This window comes from Rhinolophus sinicus, chromosome 11 (assembly GCF_057876585.1).
Source record: "Rhinolophus sinicus isolate RSI-liver-muscle chromosome 11, RSI-T2T, whole genome shotgun sequence".
NCBI lineage: Eukaryota > Metazoa > Chordata > Mammalia > Chiroptera > Rhinolophidae > Rhinolophus > Rhinolophus sinicus.
Genome location: NC_142511.1, coordinates 13,504,241 through 13,531,775, shown reverse-complemented (window position 1 = coordinate 13,531,775; position 27,535 = coordinate 13,504,241). Strand labels below are relative to the sequence as shown.

At 37.4% G+C, this 27,535-nt stretch overlaps 1 protein-coding gene and 1 non-coding gene across 2 annotated transcripts in view; one reads left to right on the top strand and one right to left on the bottom strand.

Moving 5' to 3' along the window:
* Positions 1-27,535, top strand: part of NIBAN1 (niban apoptosis regulator 1) — a 167,894-nt gene that overhangs the window by 6,860 nt on the left and 133,499 nt on the right. The gene's annotated exons all lie outside the window — the stretch shown is intronic.
* On the bottom strand, positions 6,434-6,536 carry LOC141569413 (U6 spliceosomal RNA). Its single transcript, XR_012493023.2, has one exon. It is a non-coding gene; the product is annotated as a U6 spliceosomal RNA (small nuclear RNA).

Sequence of the window (27,535 nt, the reverse complement as noted above, 5' to 3'; positions counted from 1 at the left end):
CTCTCTCAAAATTCTAAGTGTGTGTTTCTTTTAGCCTATGAAATCCAATTCCGGGACTGTATCCTACAGAAGTACTCACACAAGTGTGCGAAGAAATATATACATGGATGTTAATTTTTGCATTGCTTGTGTTCGTGAAAAATTGACAATAACCCACATTTTTAGCTAAATAAATTTTGGTATTTCATACAGTACTGCATCATAAAGCTGTTAAAAATAATGAAAGCTACAAGTACTGCGGTAGAAAGATATCAGAGATACCAAGTAAAGAATCAAGTTTCTCAGCAATATGTACCATATATCCCATTTTTGTAATATGAAAATATTCAAAAGAGTAACCACCCAACTATTAAGCGGGATTACATTTAAGGGAAGGAGGATTTTTGAGGACCTTTAGTCCTAAATTATTTCTTAATGTTTCACAATGGAATAAAATGTGTGTTATTATAAAAGCTGTAAAGATACGATTACATATAAAAAAGTAAACTTATCTAATAAAAATGAGTGAAAATTTCAGCACATATCTACTTATCATTAACTGAAGGACGGGGGTAAAGAAAACATCTGTCCTAGATCAGACATCATCAGCCAAAACAAACAGAAAAACTAGAACTTGGGAATTCTTGACTTTGTTTCTAGAGATCTAGTTGCATAGTGGCCTTGAAAGTCAGGGATTCAAATGGCTTATCGCTAGACCTCAATTGCCATTCCCTTAAACATTTCTAACCCTACTTATTAAGAATTTAGGCTAAACAGGAACCGACCAGTGATTACAGATCCCCCAAATAATCCTTTAAAAGAGTCCTAGGACCTATATAATTATCTTAGGATTCTATCTCCTCCTACTAATTTATATCCCATAGTCTGTAGGGGAAATGTCAGGTGTTATTTGCTAATTAGACTCCTTAGTACTCCCTCAAGAAATTCCTACTGATTTAGTGTGTGATTGCTAGAAGCAAGTACACTTTGTAGGTTGAGAATCAATTGAATCAATTGTAGGTTGAGAATCAAATGTTTGCATTTTCTATCTCATCCAACTCTATTCCAGAGAATTTTTACTTTTCAGACTCTTTGAGATGACTATATGATAAAACGTTTGTGTAATATATTTGGCTGGGTTCAAGAGACTTCACCTCCCTCCAAATATGGCTCAAATGACCCAAGGGGTCACAGCAAGGGCACTAGCCACATAATACGGGGTAGAGTGGTTATGGGGTTGGGAGGAAGTAGACGGACTCAGGGACAGGCTGAAAAGGACAGGTTGTTTGTCCAAAGTAGCCAAATGCCCAGAGCTGGAGCAAGAATAAAATGCACAAGGAGGGAGGAAGTCCAGAAAAACAGCTCAGGATAAGTGTAAGGGGATGAAAGCTGAATCAGAGGGTCTGAAGCCAAGAACACCAAGAGTAGCTATCTCTCCTCTTCTAATTGAGAGGATGACAAGTAAGGTGAGGAATAAGGGCGTGGTACCACATGGCTGATGTGAGCTGAGGCTGGCGTAGGAATACCCTGACCTTGACTCTAACTCCTCAAGTTTTAGATGGGCCAAATCTGAAGACATGTGCAACACAGAGAATTACTGAGTGAGGGTCATGAGAAGCAGAAGGTCAGTTAGGAAAACCAGATTTTCCACCTAGTGCACCGAAATTGGGAAAGTTCCTGAGACATGAAATGAAAAGAGCCAGGGACAATGAGAGCTGAACACAGGCTTTCTCTTGGTTCTCCGAATATTTCTGACTCTCTGACCCTTTCCAGCTCAGTCTCTTTTGTGGCTTCTCATCATTACCCCAATCTTTAAGTTTGGAATGTCCCAGGGTTTAATATTAGCACCTCTTTTTTTTTTTTTTTAACTTATAACCTAAATTATAAGTTAAGGTATAATTTATCATTTATAGCCTTAATCAGTCACATGGCTCTAAGTTCTACCCACATGTTGACAACTCCCAATTTTCTCCAAACTTACGGACTTCTCTAAGTTTCTGGAAACTTCAGGACCTTTCCAAACTTCTGTTCAACTTCCTAATCAGCCTCTCCACTTGGATGTCTAATAGGTATCTCAACTATAAAATGCCTGAACTGGACCTTCTCTTTGAAATATAAACAAAGAACGATATATAATTGTTAAGTGTTCCTTTATTTGTAGCTATAATATCTATATCGCTTTATTAGACCCAGTTAAAAGAAATTATTCTTTAGAAAATTACTGAAAACCACATAAACAACACGAATTTAAAGTTGATGTTTCAAGTGTATTTGCCTACATGTTCATTTACACATTCCCTTAGCAAGAGTCTACAATTCACCAGACTCAGCAATTAAGAGACATAAGACATAGGTCCTCTCTTCAAAGAACCCAGAATCTAGTAGGAGAGACAGCCACACGCCAAGTGTGGTGAGGTGGATAAGAGCAAGGCAATAGCAGTAACTCTCCCTCGAGGACCATTGTTAATTACACACTGTGGAACAGCATCACGCAGAGGGCTCCGGTCTTGGCAATATTAGCTTTAATTCTGGAAATTAGAAGAGTCATAAGTAAATTCACAACTGTACTAATAGCCAACAACCACACAAGCTCAGGTATGTGCTAAGTATTTTATAAGCATCATCTCATTTCATCTGTACAACAATCCAAGGAGGAAGTTACCATCGTTCTTTCCATTTTATTTGATTAGAAAATAGAGGTTGAAAGCATTACAAAGTCACCTCAAGTAATACGGTGGGCAAATCCATATCCGTAACCACTATTCTAAATTGCCTTCCCATAATTGGTGGCTCTGTTTTAACTAATCAAAATGGTGCTCGGCTTTTTGCATATTTGTACTAAAACAAAATAATCAATGTATGAATAATCCAAATAGTGAATATCCATTATACTTTAGTAACAATCCCCAATTACTAAACATAATTGTACAAAAAGGACCATAGTATAAGAAGCTGTGAAATGGTGGGTTCAGTTTTCAAAGCTCATAAAGACACAGCAGTGTCAGAGATATTAGTTCAAGTGTCCTGCTGATGCCTTTGGAGATAAGCTCTTAGTTCTAAAGTACATTCTGTGTTTGGGGCTTCTCTTATTACTATACCATGGACAAGCTGAGATGGAAAAATCATCAGACTTGCAAAGGCTCAGAGATTACAAGTCACAACCAATAGGAATACATCTTCCAAACTTATCATCTGTTATGCATTGATTTATCACACATGGCGGGAATTCAAACCAGATGTATGCTTAATGCATGAGGCCATCCCATGACGGACAGGGGAGAGGAATGTGACCTCGACTTGAAAGTAGAGAATGAGAACTTGTAGGTGGTTCAGAAGTTTCCTTTTATGTTAGTGATACACTAGAGTAAAAGGTCTCTGATCATCTTTTCAAATTAACCGGGACTTCATTTCCTAACCTGCAAGTTGTTGAAACTTCTGACTTTCGAAATGCAATTATTTTCATTTTGAGAAAGATGTAAGATTTTCTGAGCAACTTTTACTAAATCTAAAGCAAAACATTCTTGAAAAATATAGCTCTGATATGTAAATATTAACATTTACACATCCCCATTTGCTCATTCTCTCTGGAATTTAGATATCACATTTTAATAGCTGGAATTCAATAACACATCTTTGTTTGCCATCTGCCTTTTTTCACTGAAGCTTTAAAAAATTCTATTCTTTCAAGTCACATTTAAGTATTGAAAGTAATTTCCTTTCAAGGATGTATACATCTAAGAAAAACACATTTTTTTTTGCACATTAGCCTAACATGAATTATCAATCTATAGTTATATAATCTTTTTTTTCAAAACTTTGAAATTATTAATGGAGAAAACATTTCTCATCATAATGCTTTAGATTGGAAATTATCTTGGAACAGAGAATATACATAATATGGAATAACTTTGCAGGCATTCTATTTTTGAGGGGAAATTGTCTTGAAAATCATTAAGCAAAGGTGTCTTTCTCGAAAGTACTTGTGATTTACTTTTCAGTTTATTTTTACTACACATTTATGTGATAAGAAATATTTTAAAAATAGTTAGTCAATTTAGACAGTTTCTGTCACAGGAGAACAACCCAAAACAATTGAGCATACCATGGAGATGCACACATGTGTTCACATACATGTAGATTGACTGCCAAATAGAGTTAATTTGCTCAAAGCTACAGCAATCATCGATAACCTAAGAAAAGCACAGAAGGAAGGTCCCTCTCTCTGTAAGAAATTTTCAGTAGGAAATTAACTGAATTTACCATAGGAATTAACTGCCAAAACAATTTGTTCATTTGTTTAATTCCTACATGTATTGAGCACTCACTATGTTGTTAACACTCTTTCAGGCATCGGGGGAAAGAAAGTGAAAAAGATTCGTAAGTGATGTACTCGTATCTTGCTTAACCAGCTTAAGGTAATTGTATGGTTACATTTCTTTTTATGGATGTAAATTTATACGCAGTGAAATGCAGTATCTATTAAATGTATAATTGGATGAGTTTGAACAAGTGTCTATACTCATGTAACCAACACCCCAATCAAGATATAAGATATTTCTATCACCCCTAGAAAGTTCCTTCATGTCCTCTTTCAGTCAATCTCCCTTCTCAAAGAGGCAATTGTGTTCTAAACACACCATGGGTGAGTTTGTCTGCTCTTGAATTACACAAATTATACAATAAGTATTCTTTTTTGTCTGATTTGTTTACTCTGTGCAATGTTTCAGAGATTCATCCATATTGTTGTATTCATTCCATTTTTTTACTGAGTAATGTTCCTTTGTATAAATATATAACATTTTTTTAAAAATCCATGCTCCTGTTGATGGACATTTGTATTTGTTTCCAGTTTTTGGTTGTTAGAAATAAAGCTGCTATCAACATTCTTGGTTAAATTTTTGTGGATGTATATTTTCATTCTCTTGGATGGATACCTAGGAGTGAAATTGCTCAGTCATTAGGTAGGTGTATAATTTTATAACAAGCTCACAAACAGTCATGCAAAGAGGCTGTATCATTTTATACACCCACCAGCAGTGTATGACAGTTCCACTTGTACAAAACACTTGGCAACAATTAATGTTGTCAGTCTTTTTTGGTTTTAGCCATTTTAGTGGGCGTGAAATGGAATTTCAATGTGGTTTTAATTAATATTTCCCTGATGACTAATGATGTTGAGTATCTTTTCATGTGCTCATTGGCTACTTGTACGTCTACTTGTGTGAAATGTCTGTTCAAGTCTTTTGCTTATTTTTTAATTGGTTTTTCACCCTTTTATTTTTGATTTGTAAGAGTCCTTTATGTATTATGATGTAAGTTATTTGTAAGATATATGTATTAAGAATATTTTCTCTCAGTTTATGATTTGCATTTTTAAATAGACTTTTTCTTAAAGAGCAGTTTTAGGTTAACAAAAAAATTGATCAGAAGAGATAGAGAATATACCCACCACCTCTACGTACGCACAGCCTGCCCCACGATCAACATCCTGCACCAGAGTAGTACATTTGCTACAATCAATGAACGCATCATTACCAGTTGACGCACCATCATCACCCAAAATCCATAGTCGACGTTAGGGTTCACTCTAGGTGTTATACACTCAGTGGGTTGGACAAATGTAAAATGACATGGATCCACCTTTACAGTGTCATGCAGAGCAGTTCAATGCCCTAAAATTCCTTTGTGCTTTGCCTATTCATCCCTCCCCTAACCCCTAACAACCAGTGAGCTACTGTCTCTGTAGCGTTGCCTTTTCCAGAACGTCATATAGTTGGAATCATAATATGTAGCCTTTTCAGATTGGCTTCTTTTACTTAGTCATATGCATTTAAGGTTCCTCCGTGTCTTTTCATGGCTTGATTGCTCACTTCTTTTTAACGCTGAATAATATCCCATTGTCTGGATGGACCACAGTTTATCCATTCACCTACTAAAGGACGTCTTGGTTGCTGCCAAGTTTTGGCAGTTATGAACAAAGGTGCTGTAAACATCCACGTGCAGGTTTTTGTGTAGCTATAACTTTTCAGCTCATTTGGGTAAATATCAAGGAGCACAAATGCTGGATCATATAGTAGAATATGTTTAGTTTTGTAAGAAACTGCCAAAGTGTCTTCCAAAGTGACTGTAGCATTTTGCATGCCCACCAGTGATGAATGAGAGTTCTTGTAGCTCCAGGTCCTCACCAGCATTTGTTGTGTGTGTTTTGGATTTTGCCATTCTAATATATGAATAGTGGTATCTCATTATTGTTTTAATTTGTAATTGCTTAATGACATATGATATCCATCATCTTTTCATATGCTTATTTGCCATCTGTATATCTTCTTGGGTAAGGTGTCTCTTCAGGTTTTTGCCCATTATTTAATTAGATTGTTCTAATTAAATAATTTGATATACGTATACACAATAAACATGTTAACACAATCAAGCTAATTAACATATGTATTGCCTCACATAGTTGCTATTCTTTGTATGGTGAGAACACATGTGCAAAGACCATGCTAATCTTCTCTGTGTCATCCCAATTTTAGAATATGTGCTGCTGAAGCAAGCACTCCAGGTTTTGTTTTTTTCTGTACATTTTCCAGTCACTCCAACACCATTTGTTTAAGAGACTTCCCTATCCCCTTGAATTTACTTAGTGCCTTTGTAAATATTCAGTTGACTGTGTATGTGTGCATCTATTTTTTATTTCATTATTCTTCTATATACACATACATACACATAGTTTATTTTATGACTGTGCTGTATAATCCAGACTGGATTCATTGTTACATTTCATTATCATTTACATATATTTATGATAATTATATGTTAAAAATTCTATTTTAAAAAATTAAAATATTTTCATGGGTCCCTAAAAGTATTGTGTGCCTTAGGATAATTGGCCCTGGTAGGGGTAAAGCTAGCTTCTGCACATGTAGCCATATCAGAAACTCAGTACAGAGACCTGTGAATTTTCCCTAGGGTCTCGTAGACCCTGAGAGCAACAATTAGCTAGTAGCTTGTGACAGGTTACTTTTAGTGTTGTCTTTTCATTGTATTATCCCTGAGCCTTCAGCAAAGTCTTGTTAAATATTATGATCCTGACTTAGTTGGTCGATGGGGAATTAAGGAAAATCTATCAGTCAGGGTTCTTGGTGGTAAGCAACAGAAACTGCCTGAGTAGGAAAGGAGTTTTATTAAAGGGTATGAGGTAGTTCGCATGCGGTTGGGATGGTTAGAACATTAGGCTCAAAGCTAACCTCTTAGGAAGAATGCCCAAAACCATGTCTCACAGGGAGATCTAATAAGAGAAGTGTTGCCACCATCAGGCACTAGAACTTATAGTTTGCCCCACTGCAGCTCTGTGCCAGGAAAGCAGTTGTATTGTCATCACCACAGTCATCGATCCCAATGTATCATCTGTGCCAAGAGTTCAGTTTTGCAGCTCCCACACTGTTCGTGCAGCGCTAGAGACTGAATGCTTCATTAATAATTAGATAAAAACACGTTGCCACCTGTAAGACCAACCAAAATGTCTGAAAAGCATCAAGTCGGGAGAATAAGGAATTCACAGTTTCTCAGGAAAACAAAAGTACCACGTACTATATATCCTCAAGGAGCTCACAGTTTTCTGAAGGAGATAAACATATTGCATAGCTATTAGTAAAGCTATTCTCCTGCATAATATAAATGAAATGTTATATAAATAGCATTTCTCCTGCATAATATAAATGAAATGCTATGGGAGGCAATTTCAAATGTGGAGCATTTGAGTCTGAGACCTTGAAGAATCAGGAGGATTTTGTAAGCAGAGGATGGAACATTCTAGGGTAGAGAGAACCAAGTGGGCAGGTAAGCATAGTGTATTTGAGGAACTGTTACGTAGTCTACTGTGGGTGGTGGAGAGGCTTTGAGGAGCTATGAGGCTGAAGAAGTGATCACTGTTATATTAATGAGCGTTACTTAAATATGAGGTCAGGGGTTCAAATTTTACTCTGGAAAACCCATGGGAGGTTTTGAAGAAAAGGAGTAATATGGTACCCAACTTCATCCTGTGCTTGAGATACATTAATTACCCCAGCTTAGAGGAGCAGTAAGAGACACTGCAGAAGTGATACAAGAGTTAGGTGGACTCTGGACTAGCTCACTTTATGGTCCTTTTGACCACAAGACTTGATCATTGGAGGGAGAAAGATCACTGGCAAAAAGATCAGCAGATATTAGCCAAAAATATTTCAGGAATGAGGTAATAAGAAACTGGACCTCATGGTGATTGAAGGAGTGGAAAACAATGCACGCTTGGAAGACATATTAGAGAAAGAAAATCTGAGTTGGTGTCAGACTGAATATAAGAAGTGATGGAGAGAAAGGAATCAAAGAAAGCTCCAGGGTGCTTGAGTACAACAGAACCCTCAGAGTTACAGTTCAGGGAGCTGTGACCCTGAAGTCAGTGGATTAGCTTGGATGCTTCTAAAAAGAAAAACTCGAGCTCTGTTTTATTAATTAGTGGGAAAAGCTTTAGCCCAGCAGGAAGCTCCTTGCTCCCCTCCCCAACAAATGCAGTTACAGAGCTCTAATTTTGTTTGAAGCAACTCTGATCCATAGCAACCAAATTTAGCAGGACACATTGGGAATGCAACCCATAAGCACCGATATTTTGTTTTAGTCCCTCTGAAGAGTCTATTCTAGATATGCTAATTTTGTTTCCTCATCCCCACTACTCCTCTTGCCCCTAAAAATCCCAAATTCTCTCCTTTTTTAAGGCCACCACTTTTCTAGTCTAGGGCCTGGGAGAATGCTAGTACCAGTAAGGGAAGGTTAGAGGGGGTGTTAGTTTGTGGAAAGGATAAACATATTTATTTTAGATCAGCTGAATGTGAATTAAAGGCAAGAAATCTAAGTGCAAATTTCTAGCAGTAGAGAGAAAACACAGATCTGAGCTCAAAAAGGAAATTGGAAATAGAGATACAGATTGGAAAGTCCTGGTCAAAAGCTGAGAGTTCAAGTTGAAGTTTCTTGCCGAAGATTCCAATGGAGAGAGAATGGAGAGAGAACTAGAAATCTCTGCCTCTGAACCTTGAGGACTGGTCACCTTTATGCAGTGCTGGGAGGAAGAAAGAGTTAAAGGATCAGGGAACGAAAAGGGCAGTGAAGACAGACGAAAGAAAATCCAGGAGACTAGTCTCATAAAGCAAAGGAAACTGTTTCCAAAAAAGAGGACAGCCAATACTGGTTAAAGCTTTCTAAATTCAAGGAGTTTGCCAATAAAAGGGAGGCGGCCAAAAGAAACACGAGAAAATAATACAGAATCCAATCAGGGAGAAAAGAGATTCTTATAAAGTCACAATAGGCAATTAAAGTTGTAAAAAGAAAAAAAGTTGCTTTAAAGAAAAGTTTCTTTAAAGGTTGTTTAAAAGAAAAAGGGTCTCTCTACTGGGATCTTTAGCAACTTTAACTCTGTTTTGACAAGGACTTTCCAGTCTGTATCTCTACGTATTTCTAATTTCCTTTCTGAACTCAGATCTGTGTTTTCTATCTACTTATTAGGCTGCAAGACAATTGGTAGACAGGAGAATGCCCATTACTCTAAAAAAGGGCTCAGGAATTGCCCCCAGGTTCAGAATCTCATAGTCCCAAATTTTAAGCCGAGTAAAAGTAAAATCTGCTGCCTTTTAGTTGAATAAGTGATTCTGCGACCCTGGGAATGTGCAGAAAATGATGATATTGCTCAAATATATAGAATTCCTTATTTTTGTTATTAGTTTCAGGATATGTTTTGCAATCATTGCGACAATCTGCATGTGTCTGTTGGTTATTTAAGCGTTTAGATAAATTATGCTTTTTAGGTTTCAAAGTCTATTCTGTCAGATATTTGAAGCACGTGAAGATTGTGTAAAATTTAAAAACGTAGTTTAAAATGTTTTAGGGGAATTTAGTCTTTTTAATCTTAGAATTAATGGACTATTAACTTAATAACAAGTAAAAGTGATCTTTTATATTTTAAATTATTAGATTTATAAGTAGAATAAGTAGAACTTAAGAATGAGGTTTTACTCTTAGAAGACATAGGGGAAATCATAACATTGGATTTGGCAATGATTTCTTGGATATGACACTAAAAGCACAGGCAACAAAAGAAAAAATCGATAAAATGAACATCAAAAATTTCAAACTTTTTTGTATCAAAGGACATTATCAAGAGAGTGAAAAAACAATATACAGAATGGGAGATAATATCTGCAACATACTGATAAGGGATTAATACTTAGACTATAAAAGAACTGCTACAACTCAACAACAGAAACAAACGACCAAGAAACAAGTCGTTTGTTGAATAGACATTTCTCCAAAGAAGATACACACATAGCCAACAAGCACATGAAAAGACACTCAACATCACTAGTTACAGGGAAATGCAAATTAAAAACACAATGCGATACCACTTCAACCCATTAGGATGGCATTTCTCAAAAAATGAGAAATATCAGGTGTTAGTGGGAATGTGGAGAAATTGGAACCCTTATGCATTGCTGGTGGAAATGTAAAATGGTACAACTCCTATGGAAAACAGTTTGGTGGTTCCTCAAAAAGTTGAACATAGAATTACCACGTGATCAGCAATTCCACTCCTAGGCATATACCCTCCAAAGAATTGAAAGCAGGGATTCAGATACTGTACAACAATGTTCAAAGAAACGTAATTCACAATAGCCAAAAGGTGGAAACAACCCAAATATCCATCAACAGATGGGTAAACAAAATGTGGTACATACATCTGCTGGAATATTCCTCAGCCATAAAAAGGAATGAAATTGTGATATGTGATAGAACATGGAGGAACCTTGAAACTATTATGCTAAGAGACATAAGCCAAACACAAAGGGCAAATACTTACATGAGGTACCTAGAATAGTCAAATTCATAGAATCAGGAAGTAGAATGGAGGTTACGGGGTCTGAGGGACAGAAGTTATTGCTTAATGGGTACAGAGATACTGTTTGAGATGATGAGAAAGTTCTGGAAGTGCATAGTGGCCATGGTTGCACAACATCATGAATGTACTTAATGACTTTGTACATTTAAAAATGGTTAAAATGGTAACTTTTATGTTTTTATCCTTATATTTTACCACAATAATTTTTTTTAAAAACCTAGAGTTTTAAGATTTACAACTTTAACAAATTGAAAACGGATTTTAATATAAGTCATTGAAGATGGATAATCCTTTCCAAACCAATCTTCCCTGGAAAGTGATAATTGTCAATTGACAGAGCTGTGGACAGGGTAAAGTTGCAGTTTGATTTTGGAAGTCATGGGATCAATTTAAATTGTTTGAAGGGGGCAAAAGGCATAAATCAGAGACTAAAGACAATATCTGTAGTGAGAAAATTGAAGTCATCTGATATAAAAGAAATAGCCTATAATGAGAAGAAACATTTAGGTTAAGTGACATGGTGTTTTTAATTTATCTGAAGGTACAAAAGGGGAAGAGATTGTAGATGATGGAAAGAAGGGTAAGGATTCTCCTGGGGAAGAATATGAGAAAACAGAAGCCCTTGGAAGGAGGGACACTCATTTACCTAAGATGTGAAGGAAAAGAGAAAATGTAAAGATGGTTTAGAAGTGGAAAGGAAGAAGGACCAAAGAGCTCATGTACCAGCAACTTTGATCTTTATAGAGAAGACAGTTGGAGGTTAAATCAACTTTGGATAATGAGGAGTTCCTAGAATATAAGCCTTTGTGTGGTCCGTTTCCTCTGTCCTCAATGCTTTTCCCCATCACATGGCTCATCCCTCATCTTGAAGTCACCCGCACAATGAGCCCAACCCTCACATCATATATACAATCTTCACTTGCTTCCTACAGTCCTGAATTCCCTCACCCTCTCCTTTTTCTTTTATTCCATAGCTCTTAGCACCTTCAAATATACTACGTGATTTACTTACTGTATTTGTTATTAATACCTGTTGCCTCCCACTAGAATGCAAGACCACAAGGGTAGGGATTTTTGTCTCTTTTGTTTCTTTTTTTTACTTAAAATGATGCCTGGTACTCAATAAATATTTGATAAATGAATAAATACAAAGGTTGATGTTGAATGGGGGCAAGAAAAAGGGTTTTTGGAAAAGTCATAGTTGAACTGATACTCAGTTGGTTCAAACCATACAACTGTACCAGTTGTTTCAGATATTGACATACTCTTGTATCAGTTGGTACATATCTGCTGCTCAGGCAACCTCAGTTTCTCTCCCAGGACCTTCAGTCATCAATTAAAGGGTAAATACAGGGTGCAGCTGGAAGCCTTTCTCAGATCTTGCTGTATCAGTTCAAGGCTGGTGCCTCTTCTATACTAGTTAAGATTTTTTTAATATTAACCTCATTGTAGATCGTGTTAAGGAACCAGTTAGCGATGACTAAAAGGATTCCTGGGCAGCAGTATGGGGTCTGCTGAGGTGAAAAGTGTGAATTTAGAGAAAAGCACGTCAACAAAGTTCCACGACTTCCTCCAGCAACAATTATCAGCCTGGGAACCAGCACACAGAAAGTGACAAAAGAGATGATCTAGAAAGGTCAGATGTGGTCACAAGAGTACAGGGGTTAGAGAGTTACGGTGCTAGGAGGGAGCCTCTTTGGGATGTTGATGATAAAGGATTTAATGTATTGGGAGACTAAAGGGTTAGCCTACTTGGTAGGGCTCCAGTGATGAGAGAATTCAGAAAGGTGGTCACCCTACCACCCAACTCATTTGAACTCGGGGGCTAAAAGGGCAGAGAGACAGTGTCAACGTCAATGATTCTTTTTCCTGCTGCATTATGGATCTGAGGAGCTCGTCATGTCAATTTTAAAGTACAGTAGTACCTCTTTATCATGGGCCGTCTTGAGCATTATAGGAAAGAGCAGAGCCATATAAGACATCTGGAGATGCTCATCACCTACTGGGAGAGGCAACATTGGTATTCTTCAAACAGCACATGTCACCTGTACGATTGGGCATTCTAATTATAAATACGATTTGACTTTAAATTAGAAGAAACCAATGTAAAACCAGTGGGTAGTAAGTAAGCAGAGTATGGTAATCATCTATTGTTCTCTTCAACTCCACCCCCATTACGTACTATGGTTGCAGCTTCTCCAGAGAATTCTGCCTGACAGTGAAAATGTTACCTTGAGAATGTTCTCAACTGTTCAAACCCATTTCAAATTGAATGCATTAATGCATGTTATCTTTGCTGTGATGAGATCCTGACCACACCACTCCCATTGCAAATGTCCTTTGGAACGGGAAGCTCTGGTAATACTTATTATCTGTTGGCCAACTAACCATTCCTATACTTTTCCTTTCACTTGTAAAGAGGTTTTGTTTTGTTATTTGTTTGAATGTTATTAACAAGCTGTAAAACACAGATTCTGCTTTGATTTCTACTCTTAAACCCTGCAGTAATCTGTGTGATTTTAACTTAACTTTTGCCTGCTTTCCAGTCCACACACGTTTGCCTTGCGGTAACAGGTGATATTATCTCTACGTAAGAATACGCTCTTATTAAAGACTTCAGTGCTTGAAGGTACCTTATTTTTGTGAGAAACTATGTAGCAATAGCTCTGCTTGTAGTGGGGGTGGATGGTAAGGGAGGAATGATATATTTCTTCCTTAGCTTATTATAATTAGATATATTTGTATGAAAATAGAATCTCTGTTGCTTAAGTGTTGCTCAGCTCCTGCTGATCAGTTCGCACTCACAGGCATCGTCCTTTGTGATAAAATAGTTGCTGTGGAGATGATTATCCTGTCATGGAGAAAAGAGACTTATGAATTTAAATGAAGAATGCGCAGCAGGAGCCAAAGAACTATGTCCAAAGCCAAGCATTTCATTTAATTTCCTCTTGCCTTTTTCATATATGTTATATCATAAAGTTGGATGCATCAAATTTAATACAGTGTCAGGGTTAATTATGAATAATGACAAGAGGAAAATTTAAAAGACAAGATATAATGCTGACATTCTATATGGAGACAAGAATGGGTTCGCATTAAAGAATGCTCAACAGTAATTAGCATCCACTACTGGGACACACTATACTATGGTTTAGATAAACAAATTAAGCTATTTGGATAGTTCTATTGCAGCCTAAATTTTGATCACTTTTGAAGTAATCTAGGCATCATTAAACAAATAGGAAACAGAGTGTTGAGATAGAAAGAGAGTGGGCTGTGTATCAAACAGAGCTGGACTGAATATCATTTACAAGTAATTGATTTTAGGCAGGCTATTTGTCAGTCTTTGAATTTCAAATTCATCAGTGATAAAATCAGGATAAACTTGTAGAGTTGTTTTTGGGCTGTTCAACTGATATGGACTCATATGACCATATCAGTTGTTTATATTCAATGTCTGTTCTGATTGGTCATTTCACTCATTCTGGTAAGTCCGTGTCCATTCTGTACTAGTTATTAAATATTCTGAATATCATCTATATTAGTTAGGACAGGCTAGGCTATGCTGCAGTAACAAATTGTGAAATTTCCGTGGTTTAACACAATTAAACTATATTTTTTGCTTCCATAGATTCCAATGTGGGTCTGACAACTGTCCTCTCTCTTGTGACTAATAGCTTCCAATCCAACGTCATTATAGCAGAAGAGGAATAGAGATGGAGAAGGCATACCAGCTTTTAATTTCCTCAGCCCCAAAGACACATACCTTATTTCTACTCAGTCCATTGGCCAGAGCTAGTCACATGGCCCCAACCTATCTGCAAGGGATGCTGGGAAATGTAGAGGAGGTCATGGGGTGATTGGTGAGCACTAACTGTGTTTGCTACAGCACCCTTGTTTTGTGAGGATTAGATGAGATATTGTATATAATTGTATCTGATGAGCTAGGTCAGACCACAAAGGCTGACCCAGGTTGAAGTCCTGGCGTGAATGATGAGTTGGTGGAGATTATTTTCATTTTCACCTGAAATCAGCAAAGAAACAGAAAAAAGGGATACACAGGAAACTGACCAAGGATACAGGGCAGTACATGTTGAATGCTGCACCCCGGTGCCTCCACCTGCCTTGTTCCTAAAGGAAGTAGGTTTCAGGTTCAGCAGTCTCAGCAGCTCACATGGAGGAGGAATTTTCCAGGTCAGAGGAACCCAGAACAGAAGTGTGCTGCCTTTCCCTTATTTTAGGTCGGGCTGGATAGTGGTAGCGTGAGGAGTGATGGGGAGAAGTCAACACGTAAGGGTCCACCCTAGTAGCGTAAAATCATCTCTTGCCGAGTCAGAGTTGCCTATTACATGATTTATTCCTTACTGCATCTTTGAGGCTGCATTAATAAGAATTTCCTGAGTTCATTCTTTTTGTCTGTGGTAGAACTACACTGGGCACTATAGGGGGATGCTAAAGAAAACAATCTGGATTCTTCTCCTAAGGAATTTATGATCTAATTAAAGAGATTAAGTCACTATCAGTGAACAAGTGATAAAACACTTGGCAAAACCATACCTACGAAAGAAAGTTTAAAATTGGGTAGTATATAATAAGATGTTGATTCTGAAGCAAAAATGACACAAAAATAATTTAATGAAAGGAGAGAAGAACTACTAGGAAAGTCAGAAGTCAGGTAGCCTTCATTCTCTATGGACAGTTAAAGAATATTTCAGTTTAGGTTCAGGAGCCAGAGCCAAGAAGTACAGAAAATTTCAGATCACATTTAACAACAGGACTGGTTGTTAAAGAAATTTCAACCAGACACGGTGGCACCAGGAGTAGGTTGGATGCTGTGGGAATGGAATGCACATGAGACAGAGCCTGGGGCTTCCCAGAAATGCCTGGGGAAGACTGGGGAGACAGAACAGAGGTCTTGCAGCGACCCAGCTAGGGGCTAATGAGAAAGAAAAGTTGGTCATTAATATATTCATACTAATATGTTAGAGGACTATTTGGATTATGCTGCAATTGCAGTTATCAATATATAGTTTAAATCTTAATATAGTGTAAGCATTTTCCCATATTCTGAATAATGCTTAAAACATAATTTATAATGGAATAAAATAATATTTCTCAAGAGTTAATGTGTCAGTGTTTAGAAACATACACAATTTCACTTAATTATTATAGTATCTATGTGAGGTAGATACAATTATCACTATTTTACAGATGAAAAATCTGACCCTAGTAGATATTAAAGTCAGACAGCAAGTATCTGATTGAATTGGGATGAAACCGTAGTTTGCCTGATTTGAAAACCTATCCTCTAGTATATTATACTGCCTATTGTATGCCATCATGTTGATATGCCACCTATTAATAAACAGATCCCCTACTGTTGAATATTTAAGTTGTTTCAAGTTTTTTTAATATCAATAATCTATGGTAAACATCCTTGCACATAAATCTTGTGTACAAAAGCATCAAAGAGTTTAATCATTTTAATGTTTTTGATATCACAATCAAATTTTCAAACTGAAAAGATATATTAACAATATGTTCACCTATAGTGTATAATAGTGACTGTTTCCCTGATACCTTCTGTACTCTAAAATTTTTCTGTCCACGTCAAAAGCTCAGAGTCCCCAACAATTGTCTAGATTTATAGTCTTCCAGCAGCCCTCAGTGGTCCTAATTTGGCATTAGTCTTTTTTTTTAAATTTGATTACATTTATTGGGGCAACATTATTAATAACATTATATAGGTTTTAAGTGTATAATTCTATAATACATCATCTGTATACTGCATTATGTGTTCACCACCCAAAGTCAAATCTTCCGTCACCATGTATTTGACCTCCTTCACCCTTTTCTACCTCTCCCCCACCCATCTTTACCTCTGGAAAGCACCATAATGTTGTCTGTGTCTATTTTTTGTTTGTTCATTTGTTGCTCTCAGTTTTATATCCTACATATAAGTGAAATCATATGGTTCTTGACTTTTTCCATCAGACTGATTTTGCTTAGCATGATATTCTCAAGATCTATCCATGTTGTCACAAATGGCAGTATTTCATCTTTTTTATGGCTGAGTAGTATTCCATTGTATATCTATGGATACTTTGGTTGTTTCCAGGTCTTGGCCACTGTGAATGATGCTGCAATGAACACAGGGATACCTACATCTTTATGAATAAATGTTTTCAAATTTTTGGGTAGATACCCAGAAGAGGGATTGCTGGCTCATATCGTCACTCTATTCTTAATATTTTGAGGAACCTCCATGTTGTTTTCATAGTGGCTGTACCAATTTACATTCATTCCCACCAGTAGTGTATGAGGTCTCCTTTTTCTCTACAACCTCTCCAACACTTGTTATTTCTTGTCTTGTTGATAATAGCCATTCTAACCGGAGTGAGCTGGTATCTCGTTGTAGTTTTGATTTTCATTTCCCTAATAGCTAGTGAAGTTGAGCATCTTTTCATGTATCTGTTGGTCATTTATATGTCTTCTTGGGAGAAGTGTCTGCTCAGGTCCTCTGCCCATTTTTTGATTGGATTGTTTGGGGTTTTTTTTTGTTTGAATTGTATGAGTTCTTTATATATTTTGGATATTAACCCCTTATTAGAGGTGTTGTTTGCAAATATCTTCTCTCATTCTGTTGGTCGCCTTTTTGGTTTGTTGATGGTTTCTTTTGCTCTGCAAAAGCTGTTTAGTTTGATATAGTTCCATTCATTTATTTTTGCTTTTACTTCCCTTGCTTTTGAGGTCAAATACATAAAATCCTCTCTAAGACCAAGGTCCATAAGTTTAGTACCTGTTTTCTTCTGTGGATTTTATTGCTTCAGGTTTCATATTTAAGCAATATACACATTTAATGTCATCCCCATCAAAATCCCAATGGCATTTAAAAAAATAGAACAAAAAATAATCAGATTTGTACAGAACCGTAAAAGATGTCGAATAGCCAAAGTAATACTGAAAAAAAAAAAAAGAAAGAAAAAAGAAAGGAAGGGAGGGAGGGAGGGAGGGAGGGAAGGAGGGAGGAAGGAAGGAAGGAAGGAAGGAAGGAAGGAAGGAAGGAAGGAAGGAAGGAAGGAAGGAAAACAAATTCAGGGTATCACACTCCCTGATTTCAAATTATATTAGTGCAATAATCAAAACATCAGGGTATTGGTAGAAAAATAGACACACAGACCAATGGAACAAAATTGAGAGCCCATTAATAAACCCACATGTATCTAGGCAACTAATTTTCAAGAAAGCAGCCAAAAACATACAATGGAGAAAAGTCAGCCTCTTCACTAATGGTGCTGGGAAAATTGGAAAGACACACGCAAAAGAATGAAACTAGACTGCTTTTTGTCACCATACACAAAAATTAACTCAAAATGGATCCAAGATCTAAATATAAGACCTGGTGTTAGTCTTAAATACAATAACTGATGCTGCATTAATCGTAATTCATTGCAGACTTAGCATAGCCCCTCTTGAACCATAAAAACAAATTCACATTAAAAATTTCATGTTAAGTCACTGAAATTTATTTAATTCAGGTCAGCAGGATTACTCAGCCAAAGACTGTAGGCCAGGAGGCTTTTGACTAACCCATATCTGAAATTGCTTCTATAAAGGAGAGAGAGAGATAAAACACTACCCTTTAAATTCTTTGTAGACACCGAAGTAATCAAGAATCCTGTGTTTGTGGTCCTGGGTATGTGTTTATGTGTACATGGGGAGAAGGAAGAGACAGGAGCACTACTGAAAGCATGGATGGGATTTAGGAAAAAGAAGGAGGGACGATGAAGTGTAACATTTTTCTTAATAATCATTGTTAAGAAATGAGTTTTTAAAATTACTTTGTATCTTTATGTTTGGGGGAAAATTTAAACCTGCCAGGATTCAATAAATAGTGTCTGGAAAATTTGTATAAGACATTAACTAAAACACAAATACGGTTGCTATTTGAAAAATCATCTAAATGTTTCTAGGAAGTTTTAAAATTACTTAAAGAAGTGGCATGTTTTTGGTAGTCTAATGTTACTTTAATTGTATCTGTTCAGCTGACTGAGCCACAGTATGAAGAAGGAAGCTGCCTTTATTCCTAATTTCTGATAAAAAACACCCAGAATGCAAATGTGTATATTAAAGTGAAAAGCAGTAATGCATGACAAAAATCTCAGTGTATTAATAACATACGCTTTTGAGTCAGAAAAAAAAAAAGAGTTTATATCAAGTTCTGTCACTTCTTATCTGTTTAATTTGGGGCCAAAAGGCAGTTGCTTAACCTCCTAAATGACAAAATAGGGATGCCTATATACTTACCTGCAGCCGGGTTGTAAGGCTTAAAGAGAATATTGATCTGAAATGACTACACATGGTAGGTGACTAATAAGTGTTATCTGTTTCATTATTCAGCATCTTCTTGGTAGATAGCACTAGTGACCCTGATCTGTAATTATCCAGCCTTCTGGACTCATCATAATTTGACTTTATAGCAATTTAATTTGTTCAGTTATAACAAGTTGTCATTCTCCCTGAGGTTATTGTGAGATGTGAAATAAACAATCTGTAGTTCACTATTGTCAGCAAACAGTAATTCAAGCTGAGCCCCAGAACATGAAAAACAGAAAATGGAGACAAAAGGTCCAAGGGCACTAAAATAAAAAATAACTCTTGGACAATTTTGAGAAAATGGATGGATTCAAGGCTGACATTTATTTGAAAATGAGAAATAGCATTAGATAGATGCAGTGAATTTTGTGTTTTGAGCAGACATGGTTTAGTGCTAAAGTCTTTCATATATTTAACAGCCTTTTAATCTGTCGAATAGCTGATTTTTAATGTACTTATGCAGCAAAACAAATAGCTATTTAAGTACTTTTTGATGTGTGAAGCAATGTACTTGTTAATTGCCACTAGTAAGTGTCCTTAATTTAGTGAAATCTCTCCCCTGTCTGTTGATGGTTTTGCCTCTCTGATAAAGCACAGACTATCTATTTGCTTTCCTCCTTGGGCTGCAAGCAAATAATGTAAGGCAATTCTTTTGTCGAGGACTACTAGACTAGGGAATCGAAGGATTTTTGCTGAGTCTGGATGGCTCTAGTGGCTCAGCGGGCTATTCTGTCAGTGGTTCTGGTTAGATTTCACATTGTTATCTCTAATTGAGCGTGCCAAGGCCAAACCGTGAGCCTATGATTCTAAAAAAGTACTTGCCTTCGTATCCTAAGAAACCTGCCAATAAGTCCTATCCAACAGAAAGACCACAGGAGTTATGTTTATATTTGGAAGGGTCCTCATCATATATTACCAACAAGGCCCTCTTGTGTCTCAGGCAAGAGTAGGGCATAGCAACTGTAATCATTTTGAGAATAGTAAAACACATCTTTTCTTTTTACAAATGATACTTCAAAGAATAACCTTGTACAAATGTCATTTTACAAGTGCACACGTAATTCTATAGGATACATTCCTGAAGTGGAATTGCTACCTCAAGGAGTGTGTACCTTTGTAATGTTGATGGATACTGCAGATTACTCTTCAATGTATCAATTTACAACCTTGCCAGCAAAGTATGAAGGGACCATTTCCCACACTTGCCCCAACAGATGAGATTCAAGAAATAGTACCACAGGGCTGGCCCGGTGGCTCAGGTGGTTAGAGCTCCATGCTCCTAACTCTGAAGGCTGCCGGTTCGATTCCCACATGGGCCAGTGGGCTCTCAACCACAAGGTTGCCAGTTCCACTCCTGGAGTCCCGCAAGGGATGGTGGGCTCTGCCCCCTGCAATTAAGATTGAACACGGCACCTTGAGCTGAGCTGCCTTCCAGATGGCTCAGTTGGTTGGAGTGCGTCCTCTCAACCACAAGGTTGCCAGTTCGATTCCTCAACTCCCGCAAGGGATGGTGGGCTGTGCCCCCTGCAACTAGCAAGGGCAACTGGACCTGGAGCTGAGCTGCGCCCTCCACAACTAAGACTGAAAGGACAACAACTTGAAGCTGAATGGCACCCTCCACAACTAAGATTGAAAGGACAACAACTTGACTTGGAAAAAAGTCCTGGAAGTACACACTGTTCCCCAATAAAGTCCTGTTCCCCTTCCCCAATAAAATCTTTAAAAAAAAAAGAAAAAGAAAAGAAATAGTACCACATTATAGCTTAATGTGAAGTTCTCTTTTTATTTGTAAATTGAGCGTCTTTTCCCATATTTATAGGCCATTTGTTTACCAACACACCCTATTAATAACCTTTTTTTTTTTTTTTTTAAAGATTTTATTGGGGAAGGGGAACAGGACTTTATTGGGGAACAGTGTGTACGTCCGGGATTTTTTTCCAAGTCAAGTTGTCGTCCTTTCAGTCTTAGTTGTGGAGGGCGCAGCTCAGCTCCAGGTCCAGTTGCCGTTGTTAGTTGCAGGGGGCACAGCCCACCATCACTTGCAGGACTCGAGGAATCCAACCGGCAACCTTATGGTTGAGAGCCCACTGGCCCATGTGGGAATCAAACCAGCAGCCTTCGGCGTTAGGAGGATGGAACTCCAACCGCCTGAGCCACCGGGCCGGCCCCTAGTAATATCCTTTATAATTTTGTGTTTTGGTGGTAGTACTTTTTAATAGACTTAAAGAAACCTTATTTGTTAGGGAAACTAGCCTTTCATCTCTGGTCCCAATTGCAAAATTTTCCAACTTTTTATTTGTTTTTTTGACTTGTAATGTTTTTTTTTTAATGAAGAAGTTTTAATACTTATAGGGATTTATCAATCTTTCCTTATATGGCTTCTAGGGTATTTTTTATGTTGCATTATATTGATAACAAAATCGACATCTTTAAAACAAATCAGAAATCTAAGAAATTTTATAGTAAAATAAATAAGAACCCAATAGACATAGAGCCATACTCTTATAGAAGGTATGTATAGTGTGTATATGTTGTGTATCCTCTTTTTTCCCCCATATAAACAATGCAACAAGTATCATGGTTTATTCAACAATTACTTCATCTACCTGAGTCCTATAGGTTTTGTGTCATACTTGCAAAAGCTTTCACTAATCCAAGATTGAAGAAGAATTCTCCCATCGTTTTGTCTAGTACTTTAAAAATTATATTTTGATCTATGTGGAATCTATTTTTGCATAAAATTTGAGCTTTATTTTTTTTCCAGATGGCTACCAGTTGTCTCAATAAAATACTATGTTAGTTAAAATGCTTTCAGCTATAAGTGACAATAACCAACAAAAAAGAGCTTAAATAATCAGTATATTTATTCACTCATATAACAAGAAATCTGGGGTAGGATCCAAAATTGGTTAATTCAGTGGTTTAAACGTGACCTCAAGGACCCATGTTCTCTCAGTGTTTTCCATGGGTTGACTTTATTCCTTTATTCAGACTGAGAACTGAGGGCTATGTGTCTTTTACGTTGTATTCCGGATAAGCTTAGTGCTGTAAGAATCCCACTTAACTAGGTAATGATATTTTTGTACCACTAGACTTACATGATCAAGTTTGCAGATATTTTCACACTGCAAATTAATCAAAGCAGGAACCAATTCTGTCAAAAGTTCCAGCTATTGTGTCCAATACAACAAATACAACTTTATCGTCCCAATGGAGGCCATGCGGTCATGACCTGGAGTAGGATTCGGGAAAATTGGGAACAACTTTGATGGAATGGCCATGAGCTGCCTCAGTGCCTCCCCAGATCCCGCAGCCCACTTGCATCTGAACCTGGCCTGTCTTTTCCTTGAGTTAACAATGGAAGAAGCCTTCCTGCTTTGTCCAAGGTCAAAGGCCAATCCTTCCACATGGCTATGTAGCTTCATTATTCCCTTGCTTTCCTTTATCATCCAATTCTTTGCCTCTCCTGGATTGTTTCCACGAGCAGTCTAACATGTCTCTCTTGACCCTCCATCTCCCTCCAACAACTCTTCCATTTTTCTTCCTCACACCAGCGGAACACTTCTGAAAGCCATGTTTAACTTGCTACTTTTAGTCCTCACCTCCCATTCTCACCTCCTTAAACTTCAGGCAGGCTTTGATTCCCCCATTCTCTCATCCCCACATTGGTAAACCGTTCTTTTTAAGGTGGCCCGTGTAGGCATCCGTGACATCAGACCCTTCCGAGTTTCCTCTGACGTGCCTGGTAGCGCTTCCTCAGCCTGTCTGGCGCCTATTCCCGCAGCAGACCTCTTGCAGTGCTCCAGGCTCTGGCCTCAGTTCTCCTCTTTTCTACCTGCACGCTCTCCTAGTGCCATGGCTTTACATAGCATCAGTTTACCGGTGACTTCCAAATCCACACCTCTTCTCCTGACCTCTATCCTGAGGTCTAGATTTATTTGTCCAACTACCCTTTGGCATTTCCACTTGAGTGTCCAACTTCACATGTTCAAAGCAGAACTAATCATTGCTCCTGTCCTCCCAATCTCTTCCCCATCACTAGGCATCTTCATTTGCCCAAATGCCCACATGCATTTACTAGGAAGTCCTATAGGAACCTTCAAAATATGTCTTGAGTCCAGTTACTGCTCCCCTCTCCAGTGCTGCACCCTCGTCCAAGTGACCACCAACCAGCCCGGATTACTAGGACAGTCTTCCAATCAGTCTCACAACCTCTTTCTCACCCTATTCTCCACACAGCAGTCTGAGTTTTTTCTAAAATGAAAGTTGGGTTATATGGCATCTCTCCTCAAAACACTTTAAATGGTGTCTCATCACTCTCTTTGATAACTCCCAATTCCTTTTCCTGATACATAGGGCTCTGCAGTGTGTGGTATCTGCCTATGTGACCTCATCTCTATCCATTTTCTCCCCTCTTCATTCCAGTGGAAGCACTGTGGCTGTTTTTCTTTCCATCAAGCTTGTTCCCATCTTAGGACCTTGGCACTTACACTGGAATCCTCTTCCTCCATACATTTGCATGGATATGTCCTCGCGACTCCGGGCTCAGCTCGCGTGAGAGTTCTTAGAGCTTAGCGAGTCCTGTGCTAAGTAATCTACTAATTCAGTTGTGTCTCTCACACCCTCCACCATTCTCCACCACAATATTCTATACTTGTATTTTCATAGCACCATTGATCAGGACTTAAAATTACCTATTTATTTAATGACATGTTAATCATCTCTCCCTTCTGGAATAGGGAGAGATGCCAAAATCTCTCTTTTGAAGGCAGAGATTTGGGCTGTCATATGCTCTGCTGTACCCCCATTATCTGGAACAGTGCCAACCATTCATCCAGCAGTGGGTACTCTGTAAATGTTGGTTAACTGTTTTATTACCTCATCTCTATTTTGAGCAGTCACTGTACCCCTTCAACTCTCATTTTCTTCCATATTACGATGAGGAAGCTTGGGGGAAAAAAAGAGGACACCTGAAATTCCTTTTGGCTCAGACTACACAATGAGTACGTGTTATAACCTATAACAATTACAGGAAAAATCATGCTGCACCAAAGATTTGTATCTATTGTAGAACATGCATTCATTCAACAAGCCTTCCTTCAGTGCTGACCATAGCCCAGTACTGTTCTAGATGATAGAGGCCAAGTCATAGCCATCAACAAACAAACAAATAAACAAACAGAAAACCCAGGAGGCTGATGCTATCCTTCTTCTCCAGTCACTATCCTACTGATACTTCACTTCTACGACAGCTTTCTCAATATTACTTCGATTATTTTCACTAAGTTAGAGTCATTGCTCTTATGGTGATTAATGTCCAAGAATTGTAGGATTAAATGATATGATTTATGTGGCTATAATGTTAATCGCACCATGTAAAACTTAGCCATTAAGGCTGCAGAATTTCTGCCAATCTGATTTAGTTCTAATCCAAACTCTGCCATGCTTCCTAATTTCATTGCAGCATGACTAGAGCTAAAAATTTGAATTTTATGAATCTAATTTTTAAAAATGAATAAAATGAGAGCAATAAGAGACTCTATGTATATAGATTCAAGTCATATGTGCAGAAAGATGGCTAATTCCCTGGCCAAAATTTGAGCCAGCTGATTTTAAATGTGAATTGCAATTAGTGTCTATGTAAAGCTAATAATTAATCAAATGTCTAGAACGAAAGTAAATCACTTTCAAAACTGACTACAGAGAATGAAAAATGACTAAGACAATAAAAGTGAATTGTTATATATTGTGCCAACTGCCAACTGTTGCCATGTGCTGCAAATCTCTCATAAAAAGCAATGTCTACTTATATTTGCTTTAATCAGCTACATAAAGGGATATAGTCTAGCTATAGAATGTTTCAGTCTTGCAGATAAAGCCTACATTTAAAACTTTATATTGGTCAAAATTCTTTTGGTTGGGAAGGAAAACAGAAAACCAATTCAAATATACTTAACAAAGATCGGGAGGATTTATTGTTTCCCATAACTGGGCAAGCCGGGACTCAACTAATACAGTGTCATCAGAGAATTATTTTCTTTCAATCAGGGGCTCTCTTTCTGCTGGACAAAAGTCCACTAAGCAGCTCAGCATTAATTTCCTACCGGCTTACAACCCTACAGTTTTTCTCAATTGCTACAACAGAGAAATCTTGGGCAAGATTCTGATTGGCCCAGTTTCGAAATCGACTAGCCAAACGTGTTAAAAGGACCTCATGTTCCTAGATTACACTGTTCTCCTTCAAAACTGTTGTTCCTGCAGCGAACTGGGTTAGCTAAATTTTAGGAGGTTGTAATCTGATTAAATGAATCCACCCTAAGGGATTTAATATGATAGTTTTATCATTTGTAACCTAAATGAACTGATAATTGGTATGATGTCAAAATAAGAAAATGGATTTAAGGTAGAAGATGAAGAAATTTTAAGCAGGTACAATAAATCAATGTAAAAGAGGGTAAATTCCTTTCATACACAAGGCATATAAATCTGGACATCTCTGCCTTCCTACCCACACCATTTGTGAGTACAAATATTTTGAGGTGTATTGAGAGGATGCTATGAGAGTGGTCTACCCTTGGTTCTGGCAATAAGGGGTGCACTGTCTGTAAAGAACAGAAAAGCAATGATAAAACTAAGCCAGCTTGACTAATTTTTCTATCATAATGTACAGAAATTCTAAACAACGTCAGTGATATAATATCCCTCCCCAATTCAATGGATCGGTCCCACTCATCTGCATTTCTTGGGGTTTCTTGCCAATATTTCCTCCCATCTCCTCTTTCAAGCATAACAGAAGTCAGAGTCCTGGCATATTATTTTTCACAGCTCTGATCAGGAGAATTAATGTGTTGGTGACTTGCCCTATAAAGAGTGAACTATGACTTCAAGAGGAAATAACAAAAAAAGACTTTATAAAGTGGATTATAATTAATGTCAAAATGTGTGTTGTATGCAGTAAGTATAAGCTTGTGTTATAAAATAATGGAATTAGCCCCCAACATAAATTCAACAGGAAAAGTCTGTTCTGGAAGAGTAATTCACTTGTCAAACGAAGCTTGTAACAAATAGCTGAGGAATGCTAAATGACTGTTACACTAATTTAAGTGCAGGCATATGAATTTGATTTGGACTAGAGGTTGTGTCATTTCCCTCATTGCGATGTATTAGTAAGGCCTGCCCCCACATGGAGTATCATTGCTGGTCCAGCAGGTGGCACTCTTCCCTTTGTGCACTAGCACTAAATTAACGTGCCCAATACAAGACAGAGCATCGCCTTCAGAAGATCCCGTAGAATCTGTTTATCTATGGCGATAACATGGTTATAACTTTCATAAGAGCAACTGTGTTGATCTGGTCTTTGTCAGACTTGAAGGTTGGTGTCTACAGATCTAAATGCCCCTTTGGTTCTAGAGTTATCATTCTGAGTTCTAAGCCTTTATTGGCTTTTGTTAAAATACTTGTCTAAGGTCTTATAGAATGCTAAATATCTGTATAAAATTGTGATGATTCATATTTTAAAAGCACATTGAGCAAAAGCAATGTTGCTCAATTGGAAAAGAAAAATCTATCTTTTTCAAATAAAAATTCACATACCCCTGGAGCTCCTGAAACTTCCCTTCCAGAATCATTGATGGAGAAGTTGGATTCCATCTTTGACATACGCTCCCTAGAAAAGATTTTATCCAGCTTAGTTTTCTATAGTTTGTATTATGGAAACAGCTTTTTATGTCTTTCAAATACACAATTAAAATATAATAGGTACATTTTTTTTCCCTTTCAAAATGGGTCCTAGTGCCTTGCCTTCTGGAAAGTGTGATTTGCTGGTCACAAAACATAGGTACTATAGTAAGTATAAGAATAAAAAGAACAAACATTGATATGTTAGTAAAACACATTTTCCATTTATTACTTACTGTCATGCCAGCTTCATTCAGAGAATGCTAAGCATGTGCTAAGCATAGTATGTATTTGGTGTATTACATATATAATCTCCTTTAATTTTCACAGATACCCATTTTGAAGATAAGGAATATAAGACTTAGAAAATTTAATTTATTTCCCCAAATCATGAGGCAAGTTAGTATCAGGATGAGGAATGGAGCTCCTAAAACTTATACCCCTGAGAAAGACAGAACATACTAACGTATTATAACAACCTTGCTAGTTAAATGAAGGCGCTTCATTAAAAATAAAAGTCATAAAATGACTTTCAGTAGTTGACTACTTTGTACAACAGCTTATAAAAGATACTGTTGATAA